General features: G+C 44.4%; 1 protein-coding gene across 1 annotated transcript in view; it reads right to left on the reverse strand.

Annotated features, from left to right (window-relative positions):
• LOC126237215 (division abnormally delayed protein-like) overlaps positions 1-16,976 on the reverse strand; it is a 631,733-nt gene that overhangs the window by 21,810 nt on the left and 592,947 nt on the right. The window lies entirely within an intron of this gene.

The raw sequence follows: 16,976 nt of genomic DNA on the forward strand, positions 1-16,976 counted from the left end.
GACTACAACTATTTTTAAATTTTTTTTGAAATGTGTTCTACATGGGCGTGACCCACTGTGGCACTGTTAAACTGCTGTCAAATGGTGTTATTATTAACGTCCGTGTTCATCAGGTACATTTTAGTGATGTGAGATAAAGTATGTGTTGTGGCTAACCTGTGATGGTTCAATATATATCGCTGGTGTGATTGTCGATTGTTTCATGTTTATTTACTCTGTCGTTATCTCGAAAATATTCGTAATTAATTCTGTTTTTTGAGTCTCTGTTTTGTTGAAGAATAATAATGAGTAAAAGTAAAGTTATTAGAAATCCTCTGAGGGCTTTTAAGAAAAGGAGAAATGTTGGAAAGCCAAAGGTATGTGTTATTACTGTAAACAATAAAGACGATAACCAAGTGAGTGAACCTAACCTCTCAAGTACACCTGCCCATAGCAGTCAAAGTGGGAAAGAAAATACTTCACAGAAGAAGCTTGGTTCAATGAGTGAAAACTATGAATGTTGCAATTTTCAGAGACTTAGCAGCACCTGAACTGTTGAAAAAGTGTATTCACGGAAAAACTCAAAACCCCAATGAAAGTGTAAATAGTGTTATATGGTCGAGAATCCCCAAGACTGTATTTGTTGGAATAGAAACACTTCACTTTGGTGTGTATGATGCTGTTGCGACTTTCAATGATGGCAACATTGTAAGGTGCAAGGTATTTAGAAATATGGGAATGAAGATAGGTTCTAACATGGTATGAGCGATGCTTGCTTTAGACCAGGAACGCCTTCGGCCTGCAGACAGGGCTGTAAAGAGTCTAGAAATACAAGCAAGAGTAAACAGGAGGAGGAACAAGAGGAAGCTGGAGGATGAGTTTGCAGAGGATGAAGATAATCCATCCTATGGACCTGGAATGCACTAAAAAGTTAATCCAATCTTTGTCGCTCGATTCCCAAAACTTTTATTTTCTCATACTAATTACATGTTTTCTAAGGATCTTCCAAACATATTTGTTTCAAACTTTCAGTAAATGTTACACAGTAGCTTCTGCATAATTTAACACAGCCTTTTTCCAAAAAACTGTATATTTTTGAATATATAAATAAAAAATTGCAAAAAAATTTTGTGAATTTTCATAACAATTGAAAAAAAAAACATCTTTAATAACTGAACTAAAATTTTGTAAAATCCCTGTGTTAAGTTGTAGCCCATATTCCAATAAATAATCTGTAAAAAGTTCAACTTCCTACCTCAAATACTTTGTGAGGAAAGATGTAATTTATAAGCGTTATTTTAACATTGCAAGTATAGGGCGTTCCGGAGCCCCTTAAGAATGGTGCTCGATTTCTCCTGGAAGAAACAATGCTCCCACTGCGAGACGTAGCACAAATTCCGTTATGATAGGTGAGGAAGGAACTCAGCCGTATGCGTTTCAGAGAAGACACACCAGCATGCGTCTCATTGGAGAACGTCAGTTCGCTTTAATTAGTTAGTCAGTTACATTCTCCACAGACTATCTGAACGATTCTTTTATCAAAATGATGCGGAACGATCCAGTTTACACGATATATATACACGATTAGTGTTCACATTACTAAACACATAATTATTATTAGTCCCACTCATGCAAATACACTTTTTTAATTTTTTTATTTGTTAATGGCTACTAGTTTTTAAGCAGAAATTTGTCAAAGGAATAGGAGCTGTCCAGGAGAAATTATTTTAAGTTAGATTTAAAGCTTGCTTCGCTACCTATCTCACATTTTATGTTACTGGGCAAATGATCAACAATTTTTGTTGCTGTCTGAGGTGTCATAAATGAGTAAAAAAAATTGTAAATTTGTGGTAAGGACTATGTGACCAAACTGCTAAGGTCATCGGTCCCTAGGCTTACATACTAAGTAAACTAACTTAAACTAACTTTTGCTAAGGACGACACACACACCCATGCCCGAGTGAGGACTTGAACCTCCGACGGGGGAGCCGCACGGACCGTGACAAGACGCCATAGACCGCACGGCTACCCCGCGCGGCCAGAAATGAATAACAAAGGTGATTTTCCCCTCTAGTGTTGTGGGTATGGACATCACTGTTTTCAAATTATGATGGATTATTTGTGACGAATTTCATTAGCGAATATATGTACGGTGACGGCGCAGTTAAAATGCCTCGAACACCACATACAAGCTCGCTTTTGTGCAATCAGCACTTTCGTTCCAAGTGACGAGTTAGTCACGTATTACCCAACAAAGCGAACTGCGCACCTGACTGTGGTGTCAGAACTGACGCGTTTACGCTACACTTGTACTTCCAAATGCTATGCGTAACGTAACTATTAAGCAGTGGCCACCAGCTTTATTTGACAATACTCCTGACATATCATCACTGTGATAACATTTACTCGCCCTGCAATGTATATGAATCCATCGGTTCGCATATGATCAGTCTTTTACTTTAGCGTCTTTTAAAACATAATACCACAAAAGGAAAAAAAAAATCCTCAGACTTCCCCTGATAGTCCCGAAGTCCAATTACGTGCAACGGATCTACGAAGTTTTCGCAATGTTGTTATTTCTACGTATTGTTCATGATATCGCAGAAATTGTTGACTGTATCACACTTATTCATATTCTCTGAGGTAGATACTTCAATCCCACATTATTCAGCATCGTGAGGACATTTTACACGATCACCTTACGTGATTGCATTCGTTTGACCTGAAACGTGGCTGCACTCTGTCTCGTCAGCAAGTTAGTTCCACTATGGGAAGATCAACAGTTCGCTTTATCGAGTAGTAACTGGTAAGTAACGTATGAATGCACCTCAGCAACAGCAACAACATATCTATTGAAGGCATAAAGTCGGCATACGAGCAAGCGATGATATTTAGCAATTTATTAATAAATATCCGCCTTGATCGCACATTATTATACAGGTTGTTTAACTAGCACAGGTACAAATGAAAAGGACGAGTTGAGAACAGCGAAAATAAGCAAATAATCCTAACAAACACAGGTCCGGAAACCAATGGTTTCCTCAATATCACATATCTACGGTGCACTCATGCTAACGTCACAATACTGTTAGCGTCTAAGGTTACTTTTATTTCGCAATGGCACAAGTGAGGCGTAAATTACATCTACATCTACATTTATACTCCGCAAGCCACCCAAAGGTGTGTGGCGGAGGGCACTTAACGTGCCACTGTCATTACCTCCCTTTCCTGTTCCAGTCGCGTATGGTTCGCGGGAAGAACGACTGCCGGAAAGCCTCCGTGCGCGCTCGAATCTCTCTAATTTTACATTCGTGATCTCCTCGGGAGGTATAAGTAGGGGGAAGCAACATATTCGATACCTCATCCAGAAACGCACCCTCTCGAAACCTGGACAGCAAGCTACACCGCGATGCAGAGCGCCTCTCTTGCAGAGTCTGCCACTTGAGTTTGCTAAACATTTCCGTAACGCTATCACGCTTACCAAATGACCCTGTGACGAAACGCGCCGCTCTTCTTTGAATCTTCTCTATCTCCTCTGTCAACCCGAACTGGCACGGATCCCACACTGATGAGCAATACTCAGGTATAGATCGAACGGGTGTTTTGTAAGCCACCTCCTTTGTTGATGGACTACATTATCTAAGGACTCCCCAATGAATCTCAATCTGGCATCCGCCTTACCAACAATTACTTTTATATGATCATTCCACTTCAAATCGTTCCGTACGCATACTCCCAGATATTTTACAGAAGTAACTGCTACCAATGTTTGTTCCGCTATCATATAATCATACAATAAACCATCCTTCTTTCTATGTATTCGCAATACATTACATTTGTCTATGTTAAGGGTCTGTTGCCACTCCCCGCACCAAGTGCCTATCCACTGCAGATCTTCCTGCATTTCACTGCAAGTGACGAACTGCCCTATTTTGATCTTATCATCATTACGGATACGGTACCTAAGTACTGGTAAATAGCGTTTCGACATCAAGCGTATCAGTCGCGGCCTGCCAGGTCCCCTGATGTAGACACGTTGGATTTTTTGTTTGCCGATATTTAACCCTTTCGCTGCTGTGGGCGTGTATACACGTCGTGCTACGCCGTTCCCCAGGTGCAGTGGACGCGTATAGGCGCGCCACTTGGGATTTCCTAAAGTGCTACGGACGTCTGTAAGCGTCCTCAACTGTCGAACTCTCACTGCTGTAGATAAGTTAGTTCCATACCTCGGCGAATAAAAAAATCTCGAGTATTTATCATACAACATGCCTCATTGCATGCTATCATTGTCAAAAAAAATTGCATCGATATCTTGAACCGTTTATGAGATAGCGATTTTATGAGCGCATGATTCCGATGCGCAAGGACTTGAATGGGAGCGTCACGTGCGACCGTCTTTCGAATTTAATACCCAATATACACTCCTGGAAATTGAAATAAGAACACCGTGAATTCATTGTCCCAGGAAGGGGAAACTTTATTGACACATTCCTGGGGTCAGATACATCACATGATCACACTGACAGAACCACAGGCACATAGACACAGGCAACAGAGCATGCACAATGTCGGCACTAGTACAGTGGATATCCACCTTTCGCAGCAATGCAGGCTGCTATTCTCCCATGGAGACGATCGTAGAGATGCTGGATGTAGTCCTGTGGAACGGCTTGCCATGCCTTTCCACCTGGCGCCTCAGTTGGACCAGCGTTCGTGCTGGACGTGCAGACCGCGTGAGACGACGCTTCATCCAGTCCCAAACATGCTCAATGGGGGACAGATCCGGAGATCTTGCTGGCCAGGGTAGTTGACTTACACCTTCTAGAGCACGTTGGGTGGCACGGGATACATGCGGACGTGCATTGTCCTGTTGGAACAGCAAGTTCCCTTCCCGGTCTAGGAATGGTAGAACGATGGGTTCGATGACGGTTTGGATGTACCGTGCACTATTCAGTGTCCCCTCGACGATCACCAGTGGTGTACGGCCAGTGTAGGAGATCGCTCCCCACACCATGATGCCGGGTGTTGGCCCTGTGTGCCTCGGTCGTATGCAGTCCTGATTGTGGCGCTCACCTGCACGGCGCCAAACACGCATACGACCATCATTGGCACCAAGGCAGAAGCGACTCTCATCGCTGAAGACGACACGTCTCCATTCGTCCCTCCATTCACGCCTGTCGCGACACCACTGGAGGCGGGCTGCACGATGTTGGGGCGTGAGCGGAAGACGGCCTAACGGTGTGCGGGACCGTAGCCCAGCTGCATGGAGACGGTTGCGAATGGTCCTCGCCGATACCCCAGGAGCAACAGTGTCCCTAATTTGCTGGGAAGTGGCGGTGCGGTCCCCTACGGCACTGCGTAGGATCCTACGGCCTTGGCATGCATCCGTGCGTCGCTGCGGTCCGGTCCCAGGTCGACGGGCACGTGCATCTTCCGCCGACCACTGGCGACAACATCGATGTACTGTGGAGACCTCACGCTCCACGTGTTGAGCAATTCGGCGGTACGTCCACCCGGCCTCCCGCATGCCCACTATACGCCCTCGCTCAAAGTCCGTCAACTGCACATACGGTTCACGTCCACGCTGTCGCGGCATGCTACCAGTGTTAAAGACTGCGATGGAGCTCCGTATGCCACGGCAAATTGGCTGACACTGACGGCGGCGGTGCACAAATGCTGCGCAGCTAGCGCCATTCGACGGCCAACACCGCGGTTCCTGGTGTGTCCGCTGTGCCGTGCGTGTGATCATTGCTTGTACAGCCCTCTCGCAGTGTCCGGAGCAAGTATGGTGGGTCTGACACACCGGTGTCAATGTGTTCTTTTTTCCATTTCCAGGAGTGTAGTTTGCACAGGATAGAGTATCATGGAGAGCTGCTGATACCAGTCTCTGGACTGAATACCACAACAACATGGTTCAAATGGCTCTGAGCACTACGGGACTTAACTTCTGAAGTTCAAAAATGGTTCAAATGGCTCTGAGCACTATGGGACTTAACATCTGTGGTCATCAGTCCCCTAGAACTTAGAACTACTTAAACCTAACTAACCTAAGGACATCACACACATCCATGCCCGAGGCAGGATTCGAACCTGCGACCGTAGCGGTCGCGCGGTTCCAAACTGTAGCGCCTAGAACCGCTCGGCCACTCTGGCCGGCTTAATACCCAATAACTTGAGGACTAAATGAGATATCGTTCCGCTCACAATTTTAAACGAAATTCCGATGTATTGTTTACATTTCATTCACTGCAGTATACCAGCTACACTCAACCATATGCAAATGCATTTTTACCTCTGCAAACTATAAAATTTCGTACAATATTTTACTTAATTTCACGCAGTAACCGTGACGGATAACTAATAAAAAATTCAGAACTTTATCGCGTGAAGATATCAGACTTTAAGATGTACAAAAATCAAATTTTTTCACGTAATAGTTTTTGAAAAATCGAATGATTTCATATCGGCCGGAACACCGTCTCTGCACCAGCATTCGGCGAGGCGTACAGCAGTAAAAAAAACAATCGCCTCAGCACGGAATGCAGAGAGAACGTCAGTAGCAGCGGAAAGGTTACAGACTTTGATGTATTCCAGCCTTGTTGATAGTGTGGACGAAATTCGGGAACGCACTGTGGATGGTTGTCGATGCATTCGGAACACGCATGAGATTTCTGGGCCGGCCGCGGTGGCCGAGCGGTTCTAGGCGCCTCAGTCCGGAACCGCGCGACTGCTACGGTCGCAGGTTCGAATCCTGCCTCGGGCATCGATGTGTGTGATGTCCTTAGGTTAGTTAGGTTTAACTAGTTCTAAGTCTAGGGGACTGATGACTTCAAATGTTAAGTCCCATAGTGCTCAGAACCATTTGAGATTTCTGAACGTGTACAGGAATCGATGAGGAGACGTGCTGAATCCTACCTTCACATGAAGGGTGAGACCTGTTGTAATGTGTTTGTCCTTCAAATGCTGTAGTTTGGATCCTCAGTGTCTTTATTATAAGGTGCTCATGTACGCAGTCATAATTAGTCGTTCTAGGGAAACCACTGGTTTCCGGACCCACGTTTACTAGGATGATTTGCTTGTTTCGTTGCCTTCTACTTACCCCTTTCGTTTGTACCTAAATAAACAAACCCCCTGTATAATCTACAATCTTGTCAGTTTCAGCTTTCTGCCATCATCAGGTTTGTTAAAACAAAATGGAAAAATATTAATGGAACAACAGTAGGTTCAATTTGGGCTGAAGGGCAAGACTACAGGAAAAAAAAAATTTAACGGCGGATAATAAGGGTAACCTAGCTGACGATCATATCATTATTAATAATCTGAAACGAGTATCAACGTCAAATGCTTAGCCGGCCAGAGTGGCCGAGCGGTTCTAGGCGCTACAGTCTGGAACCGCGCGACCGCTACGGTCGCAAGTTCGAATCCTGCCTCGGGCATGGATGTGTGTGATGTCCTTAGGTTTTAGTTCTAACTTCTAGGGGACTGATGACCACAGCAGTTAAGTCCCATAGTGCTCAGAGCCATTTGAACAATTTTTTTCAAATGTTTAGTAAACGCATGTACACGAACTAGTGAGCGATTGCCTGGGGGGTGCCTTATACTTACGCCACAGGCGGCATCGAGAGCGGGCCTCCTACCGCAAGCACCCTCACAGGGAAGTACGACGTTCCATTTAGAGGCCACGAGGTGGCGCCGTCTAGATTATCCTCTGAATGTTCTATGGACTCAGACTCTTCTTCACACGACGTCTTTTTTATGTGCTTTGTGATGCTAAAAGTTTTTATATAAGTAGATTTTATACCATTATTACACATTTTATGCTTATTTCAAGTATGGATATGGTATTATTAGAATCAACCATCGCTAGCACTTGTTCAAAAAGCAATCGTTTCCTTATAATATACCTGTTACTGTTATGGGGGTTGAACCCCTCTAACATCCTCCACACCTACAAATCCTTAATCCGCCCCATCCTCTGTTATGACGGTCCCGCCTGGATATCCACCTCCCCAAAATTCTAAAGTCCCTCCAGATCCTCGAGCGCCGTGCACTCTGCCTCTCCTTCCACATACATCTCCCGTCCCCCATGTGGGACTACATTCCACCTGATTCCTTTCCCCCATCTGTTCCTATTCCTCGAACATATCCGTATACTCTACACCTAATGCCGCCTTGATCCCCCTTCATCCCACCTGGTTGCTCCTCTCCTCTCCAACCCCTGCCCTCTGCCACGCCTTCACCGTCCCCCCCCCCCCTATCCTCCACCTCTACACCCTTCATCTCCTTTTCCAAGGTGGCTTCCATCAACTCCCCCTCCTGGATGATGCCCTCTCTCCCTCCATTTATCCCTGCTATCAACTCTGATCCTCATCTCCCCCTCCTTTTCTCTGTCCTTTCCCCGGGTTCCCTCTTCCCCCCCCCCTTCCATCCTGTTTTTTCCCCCACCTACCCTCTCTCTGCTTCCCTTCTCCCACCACCCCGAATCCCTTTTGCATTCCCCTCCTCTCCCTTTCCCCACTCCCTCTTGCGTCTGCCCAGTCCCCCCTCTTATGAGTCCTCGTCCTCTATCGGCTCCTTCCCCCCCTCTTCGTTTTTCCTTTCCTTCCCCCCCCCCTTTTCTTTCCCATCATATCTCCAGGTTCTCCCGTCTGCCCTCGGCTGTGGTGTTTCATATCTGTGCCAACTTTTTAGTGCAGTGTTCAAATGAGTGTTCAGTGTTATGCGTCTTTCCAAAGTGTTGCGAACAGAAATCATGCTGTCGCTGGGTGTGATTTTTATATCTCTTGCGAACAGAAACCAGACAGTCGCTGTGTTTTCTAATTGTCTGTCTATTATTTTTCCTGTCTGCTTCCTGTGTAATTTATTAGCATCACCAACCTTTCGTGTTATGTTTTAAGTTCCACAATTTTCCCCCATATTACCATTTCATTCACCGATTTTATCGCCTGTTTTTATTATTTATTATCTTCATTTTTTAAAACAAATTCTGTAGGCTGAAGGGCGGCGTACTAAGCTGCTGCCAGCCCGACCCGAAAAGCCAAAGCCGTTAATACTGTGAACACATATCCATCCACACATACTATAAATCTAAATGTACGTATGTGTCTGTATGTTCCACACTCCTACTAAACCACAGGACCGATTTCAACCAAACTTGGCACACACATCCCTCGATGTCAGGCAACAGTCGTTGTAGGGCTAAGAATCACCTACCTATCGTGGTTCAGTAGACATGAAGTCATAAACAATGGGATGCTTGAAAAACTGTCACATCATGCTTGACATTTAAATGTGTGACTACCGTGTTACTAACTGTATTTGCAATAAATTTCGCAGGCATTATCTACATATGCCGCTAAATCCACCTACAAAAGTTTGTCATGCTACCACACAGACGGGTAGTTCAGGAGATATGACGGTTTAAACACTAAGATGTGTGAAAACTACCGCACTGAGCATAATGTTTAGAGTTGTTGCTTCTTTTCTACTAACTCTATTCGCAAAACATTTTACAGACAATGGGATGAGAAGTTCCGCCTTATGCAAGACACCTTATTTGTTTTGTTTCACCCACACATGTTTCAGGACTTTCGTGCAATCGTCATTGGGTTCAATTTTTATTTTTAACAGTAAAATTGTTGTTACATACTAACATTTGTGTTGTTTACAACATTATGTAAAAGTTGCATTTATAACTTAATTGCCGAAAAGTGGGCGTAAGCATTAATAAACATACCTAACATGATGTTATTGTCCATGTTAACTAATACTTACACCCATTTTTCGCCAATAAAGTTACAAATGCAACTTTTACATAATGTTGTAAACAACGCAAATGTTAATATGTAACAACAATTTTACTGTTAAAAATAAAAATTGAACCCACTGAGGGTAGCACAAAACTGCTGAAACATGTATGGGTGAAACAAAACAAAAAAGGTGTCTTGCATAAGGCGGAACTTCTCATCCCATTTTCTTAGCAGGCACGGATACAACAAGAAGAACTGCACCACAAGATGATTATTTTACAGACAGTATCCACATACGCCGCTGAATGTACCTATAAAATTATATCATTGTATGACACACAGATCAGGAGATATGACGTCATAAGCACTGAGATACGTGGGGAAAAAAAATACCGCATCCTCCATGACGTTTTAATACATTTAAGCTTTATTGCAAAGACACTCCTTCAGTATAGTTAATTTAAGGAAATCCCTGACACCTAGCAGTGCATTTGACAGCTTTCAACTGTGAAGTGCAAACGGCTTTAGGCGAAAACAATAGGCGTCTATGGAGCTATGAAGAGACATTACCATAGAGACGTTTACAAAAACGCGAAATTGCGTTGTAGACACGGGAAGCAGCTGCGCCCGGAGTACAGAAACCGTCCGGGATATTAAACTTACACATTTTTACATTAAGCATTTTTCTTTGTACGACAGCTTCATAATTGCAAAGGTCTTTTCACGAAAACAAAGAAATGAAATTTTTTCTACACTCCTGGAAATTGAAATAAGAACACCGTGAATTCATTGTCCCAGGAAGGGGAAACATTATTGACACATTCCTGGGGTCAGATACATCACATGATCACACTGACAGAACCACAGGCACATAGACACAGGCAACAGAGCATGCACAATGTCGGCACTAGTACAGTGTATATCCACCTTTCGCAGCAATGCAGGCTGCTATTCTCCCATGGAGACGATCGTAGAGATGCTGGATGTAGTCCTGTGGAACGGCTTGCCATGCCATTTCCACCTGGCGCCTCAGTTGGACCAGCGTTCGTGCTGGACGTGCAGACCGCGTGAGACGACGCTTCATCCAGTCCCAAACATGCTCAATGGGGGACAGATCCGGAGATCTTGCTGGCCAGGGTAGTTGACTTACACCTTCTAGAGCACGTTGGGTGGCACGGGATACATGCGGACGTGCATTGTCCTGTTGGAACAGCAAGTTCCCTTGCCGGTCTAGGAATGGTAGAACGATGGGTTCGATGACGGTTTGGATGTACCGTGCACTATTCAGTGTCCCCTCGACGATCACCAGTGGTGTACGGCCAGTGTAGGAGATCGCTCCCCACACCATGATGCCGGGTGTTGGCCCTGTGTGCCTCGGTCGTATGCAGTCCTGATTGTGGCGCTCACCCGCACGGCGCCAAACACGCATACGACCATCATTGGCACCAAGGCAGAAGCGACTCTCATCGCTGAAGACGACACGTCTCCATTCGTCCCTCCATTCACGCCTGTCGCGACACCACTGGAGGCGGGCTGCACGATGTTGGGGCGTGAGCGGAAGACGGCCTAACGGTGTGCGGGACCGTAGCCCAGCTTCATGGAGACGGTTGCGAATGGTCCTCGCCGATACCCCAGGAGCAACAGTGTCCCTAATTTGCTGGGAAGTGGCGGTGCGGTCCCCTACGGCACTGCGTACGATCCTACGGTCTTGGCGTGCATCCGTGCGTCGCTGCGGTCCGGTCCCAGGTCGACGGGCACGTGCACCTTCCGCCGACCACTGGCGACAACATCGATGTACTGTGGAGACCTCACGCCCCACGTGTTGAGCAATTCGGCGGTACGTCCACCCGGCCTCCCGCATGCCCACTATACGCCCTCGCTCAAAGTCCGTCAACTGCACATACGGTTCACGTCCACGCTGTCGCGGCATGCTACCAGTGTTAAAGACTGCGATGGAGCTCCGTATGCCACGGCAAACTGCCTGACACCGACGGCGGCGGTGCACAAATGCTGCGCAGCTAGCGCCATTCGACGGCCAACACCGCGGTTCCTGGTGTGTCCGCTGTGCCGTGCGTGTGATCATTGCTTGTACAGCCCTCTCGCAGTGTCCGGAGCAAGTTTGGTGGGTCTGACACACCGGTGTCAATGTGTTCTTTTTTCCATTTCCAAGAGTGTATATTCCATTACAAACACAGTTCATTTTTTGTTTCCTTTTATAATAGCGAATCGGTACAAGGAATACACGGACAATTCCGGGCATGTCAGCTATTTACATACTAGAACTGACATGTGATTACATTTTCACGCAATTTCGGTGCATAGATCTTGAGAAATCAGTACCCAGAACAACCACCTCTGGCCGCAATAACGGCCTTGATACGCCTGGGTATTGAGTCAAACAGAGATTGGATGGCGTGTACAGGTACAGCTGCCCATGCAGCTTCAACACCATACCACAGTTCATCAAAAGTAGTGAATGGCGTATTGTGACGAGCCAGTTGCTTGGCCACCATTGACCAGACGTTTTAAATTGGTGAGAGATCTGGAGAAAGTGCTGGCCAGGGCAGCAGTCGAACATTTTCTGTATCCAGAAAGGCCCGTACAGGACCTGCAAAATCCGTTACAGCCATACGGATAAGATGGCTGTCATCTCGACAGATAGTGATACGACGCCGTTGGGATCCAGCATGGCGTTCCGTATTACTCTCCTCAACCCACCGATTCCATATTCTGGTAACAGTCATTGGATCTCGACCAACGCGAGCAGCAATGTCGCGATATGATAAACCGTAATCACGATACGCTACAATCCGACGTTTATCAAAGTCGGAAACGTGATGGTACGCATTTCTCATCCTTACACGAGGCATCACAACAACGTTTCACCAGGCAGCGCCGGTCGACTGCTGTTGGTGTGTGAGAAATCGGTGGGAAACTTTCCTCATGTCAGCATGTTGTAGGTGTCGCCACCGGCGCCAACCTTGTGTGAACGCTCTGAAAAGCTAATCATTTGCATATCACAGCATCTTCTTCCTGTCGGTTAAATTTCGCGTCTGTAACACGTCATCTTCGTGGTGTAGCAATTTTAATGGCCAGTAGTTTAATGAACTGCGAATAAGGCGGATAACTGTTAATGAAGGAATAATAATAATAATAATAATAATAATTCCATCGTAGGGAACAGAGTAATTTGATGGTATTTTTTTTATATTAAAGATTTTGACCTGTCTCAAACAGATTAGCGGTGTGCAGATGCAAAAGCAATGTTAACCCCTGACTAACTAGCTCACTAACATAAAAATATTACAAAACGAACACTGACGGGAAAAAGGCAGGTGTTGCTGCTGTCATTTCCAGATTCTGCTCCACCTGACCAGGTTGATACACTTTTCGAATATTCTCCTTTTCTGTTTGGTGAAACAATCTCGGCATCGTACGTCTTAAGACGAACTACGCAATGCCACTGGGCATCGCTTTGCGTAAAGGGCGAAAGCAGGCAATTTACAGAAATGTTGGCTGCAGTGAGAGTGGATTAGAGGGTCCGCGCTGAAAAGCCGAGACGACGTCTACGCTGAATCTGGAGGGCTTAACGAAAGTACACCGCTGCAGAGTAATCCTCTTCCCCCGGCAAGCGGTGCACTCCAGCGCGATTTCTGTGCCGTATTTCCGCCTACCGCTTGCACGCAGACTTCCCGCTACAGAAAACTTCATTGGGTGGCAGCTGACAGTTTCACTGCAAGAGCTTTGGTACCTCAAAAGAGCCCCGTGCATCTATATTTACTTTTGTATCTACATGATTTCTTACAATTCACACTAAAGTGATTAGCAGAGGGTACATTTTCAGACTCTTTCTTGACCGCTGCATTCTCGAATGGCACGTCGCAAAAACCAACACACAAATCTTTCCGTGCGAGATCCGATTAATCTTACTTTATTCAAAATGGTTCAAATGGCTCTGAGCACTATGGGTCTTAACATCTATGGTCATGAGTCCCCTAGAACTTAGAACTACTTCAACCTAACTAACCTAAGGACATCACACAACACCCAGTCATCACTCTTACTTTATTACGATGGTCATTTCTCCCTGTGCAGGTGGGAGTCAACAAAATATTTTGGCATTTGGAGGACAAAGTAAGTAATTGAAATGACGAGAAAATATCTCGGCAGTATTAAAAACCCCTATTTTAATCATTTCCACCCCAACTTACGTATCATATATGTGTTGTTCTCCCCCCTATTTCGAAATAAAACAAAACGAGCTGCCCTTCTTGACACTGTTTTCGTGTCCTCCATCAATTCTATCTGATGCGGACCCCCACACCGCAAAGCAATACTCCAGAAGATGACGGATAATCATAGTGAACGCAGTCCAAAAAAAATGTGTGTGTAATCTTATGGGACTTAGCTGCTAAGTTCATCAGTTCCTAAGCTTACACACTACTCAACCTAAATTATCCTAAGGACAAACACACACACCCATGCCCAAAGGAGGACTCGAACCTCCGCCGGGACCAGCCGTACGCAGTCTATTTAGAGGATTTGTTTCACCTTCTAAGTGTCAGTTTTCGGTTCGCTTTCCCAAAAACATTATCTATTTGATCGTTCCGGGTTTGAGTTGTTCGTAATTTTGATCTCTAGGTATTTAGTTGAACCGACGACCTATTGTGTAATCGAAAGGCGAAACAAAGACTGCCCTTTGTTGGCAGAACACTTAGAAGATGCGACAAACCCACTAAAGAGATAGCTTACATTGCACTTGTCCGTCCTCTGCTGGAATATTGATGCGCGATGTGATACGCGAGTTGGGGTGGCAGTCACTGAAACAAAGGCGGTTTTCTTTGCGGCAAGATCTATTTACGAAATTTCAATCACCAGCTTTCTCTTCCGAATGCGAAAATATTTTGTTGACACCCACCTACCTAGGGAGAAATGCTCATCACAATAAAATAAGAGAAATCAGAGCTCGAACGGAAAGATTTAGGTGTTCCTTTTTCCCACGCGCCATTCGAGATTGGAATGGTAGAGAAGTAGCATGAAAACGGTTCGATGAACCCTCTGCCAGGCACTTACATGTAAATTGCAGAGTAACGATGTAGATGTAAAAATCTGATGGACTCTTTTTAGTACTCATGTGGAGGATCTCACACTTTTCGTTCTTTAGAGTCGATAGTCACTTTTCATACCATACAAATCTTCTAAGTAATTTTGCAACGGTTTTTGATCTTCCCATGACTTTACTAGATGGTAATCGTCAAAATCATCTGGAAACAATGAGTGAGGGCGGCTCAGATTGTCTTCTAAATCGTTTATATAAATGTCCCATAAATGTTGCGACAAATTTCGAAAAGTTGTAGAGGGTGCCGTGAGGAACAAATCAAGGATGGGAATCTGTGCTGGAAACGTCATACAACGACGCTACAGAAAGCCGAAGTTATTGGCGCCAGTGCCTGCCACTGGGTTACCCCTTCGGAAGTGATGGTGACTGATCGCCATGATCGACAGTGGAGAAGAAGGGGTCAGTTACTGTACAGAATGGTCTTCTCTCCTATGAATGTGATGATGATCTCGGGCACAGGTTTCCATCCGCAGCTTATTTTTCTCCTGGAACCCTCTCAAATCTCCATTATCTTTTGGTATATAGAAGTACAGATGGAAACCATGTGCAAAACCGCCATCCACCAAGGCAACAAAGCAGCGCAAATTTTCGGCACTGCTGACAAGTTAAGGAATAGGTAAAAAGTGTGGTCAAATATATCAAAACGTCAACATTTGTTTGGGATATACGTATACCACGAGTACCTGCGACGCCACTCCACAGTTAATTCGCACCCTTTCGCCATGACGCATTGATTCATCGTGCGTCTCGAAGATACATTAACACAAACTGTGCACTCTCTGTACGGTATCAAACGACCGAGTGGTTCGACTTCAGCTCGCACACTGTTCGCTCCTTTGTCAGACTGTCGCATGTTTACGGGTCACGTAACGGGCCTGTGCCTGTATGGCTATTCACTTTTTCAATTACGAGAGGGCTGAGGCGGCGGAAAATGTGGAAGAAAGTGGTTGAATAAGCTGTTTAAAGGGAGGCGTCAACTTTGTGAAGTTCGCCGTAATGTGGGATGATCTAAATAATTTTTTTTTTCTCTGGATTTACAATGTGAGTACATTTTTCCAGCACCTATTCTAGATTACAGTAAGTCACTAATTATTGTTCTCCACTCTTCTCTATTTGTCCATAAATCTTCAGGAATGTTGTTCTTCCTCATTGCTGACTGAACTCCCTGTATCCATGTATCAGGTGGTCGTCCCCTTTTTCTTCTTCCAATTGGTACCCAGTCGATTATGCATTTTGGTAGCCTTTCCTGTTCCATTCGTCTGATGTGTCCATACCATTTAAGTTGTTTGTGCTCGATGAAATCAATAATTGAATTTTTACATTTCATCTTGTCTCTGATTACTTCATTTCTTATTCTTTCTCGTCTTGATATTCTTGCTGAACGTCTCCATAAATCCATTTCTGTGGCTAATAATTTTGATTTCAGTTGCCATTTTGTTGTCCACACTTCTGAACCACATGTAATAATGCTCCTAACTATTGTTTTAAAAATCCTTATTTTGTTATCAGTTGTTATGTGTTTGTCCCAGAGAATTCCATTCAATAAAGAGATTGTCGTCTTTCCAGAATTTATTCTTGATCTAATTTCTTTGTCCTGTTTCCCATCATTTGTAATTTTCACACCTAAATATTTATATTCCTCAGTAGCTGTTATTGTTCCCATCCCTTCTTCTAATATTAAGTCTCCATTCACTCCACCAATTACCATGTACTTTGTTTTATTCACGTTTACATTTAGACCTGATTTTTTATATTCTTGAATCAATTTTCTGGTCATGTACTCTATGTCCTCATAGTCTTGGGCTATAATCAGTTGGTCATCTGCAAATTGTAACGAGTATATTGTTCTATCATTTATTGGTATTCCCATAGCGTGACATTTTTTCTTCCAATTCTGTAAAGTTACTTCTGTATATATTTTATACAATGTAGGTGAGATGCTACATCCTTGACGTAATCCTTTTGTGACTTGGAATCCATGTGATAGATATTTACCAATTTTTATTTTTGAAATAGAATTTTTATATAAATTTTGAATTGCTTTAATTATTCTTGGATTTATTCCTATTGATATTAAAGCTTTCCATAAACTGGATAAAGGCACACTATCATAGGCTTTTTCTATATCT

Source organism: Schistocerca nitens, chromosome 2, assembly GCF_023898315.1.
Source record: "Schistocerca nitens isolate TAMUIC-IGC-003100 chromosome 2, iqSchNite1.1, whole genome shotgun sequence".
In the NCBI taxonomy this organism is placed as follows: domain Eukaryota; kingdom Metazoa; phylum Arthropoda; class Insecta; order Orthoptera; family Acrididae; genus Schistocerca; species Schistocerca nitens.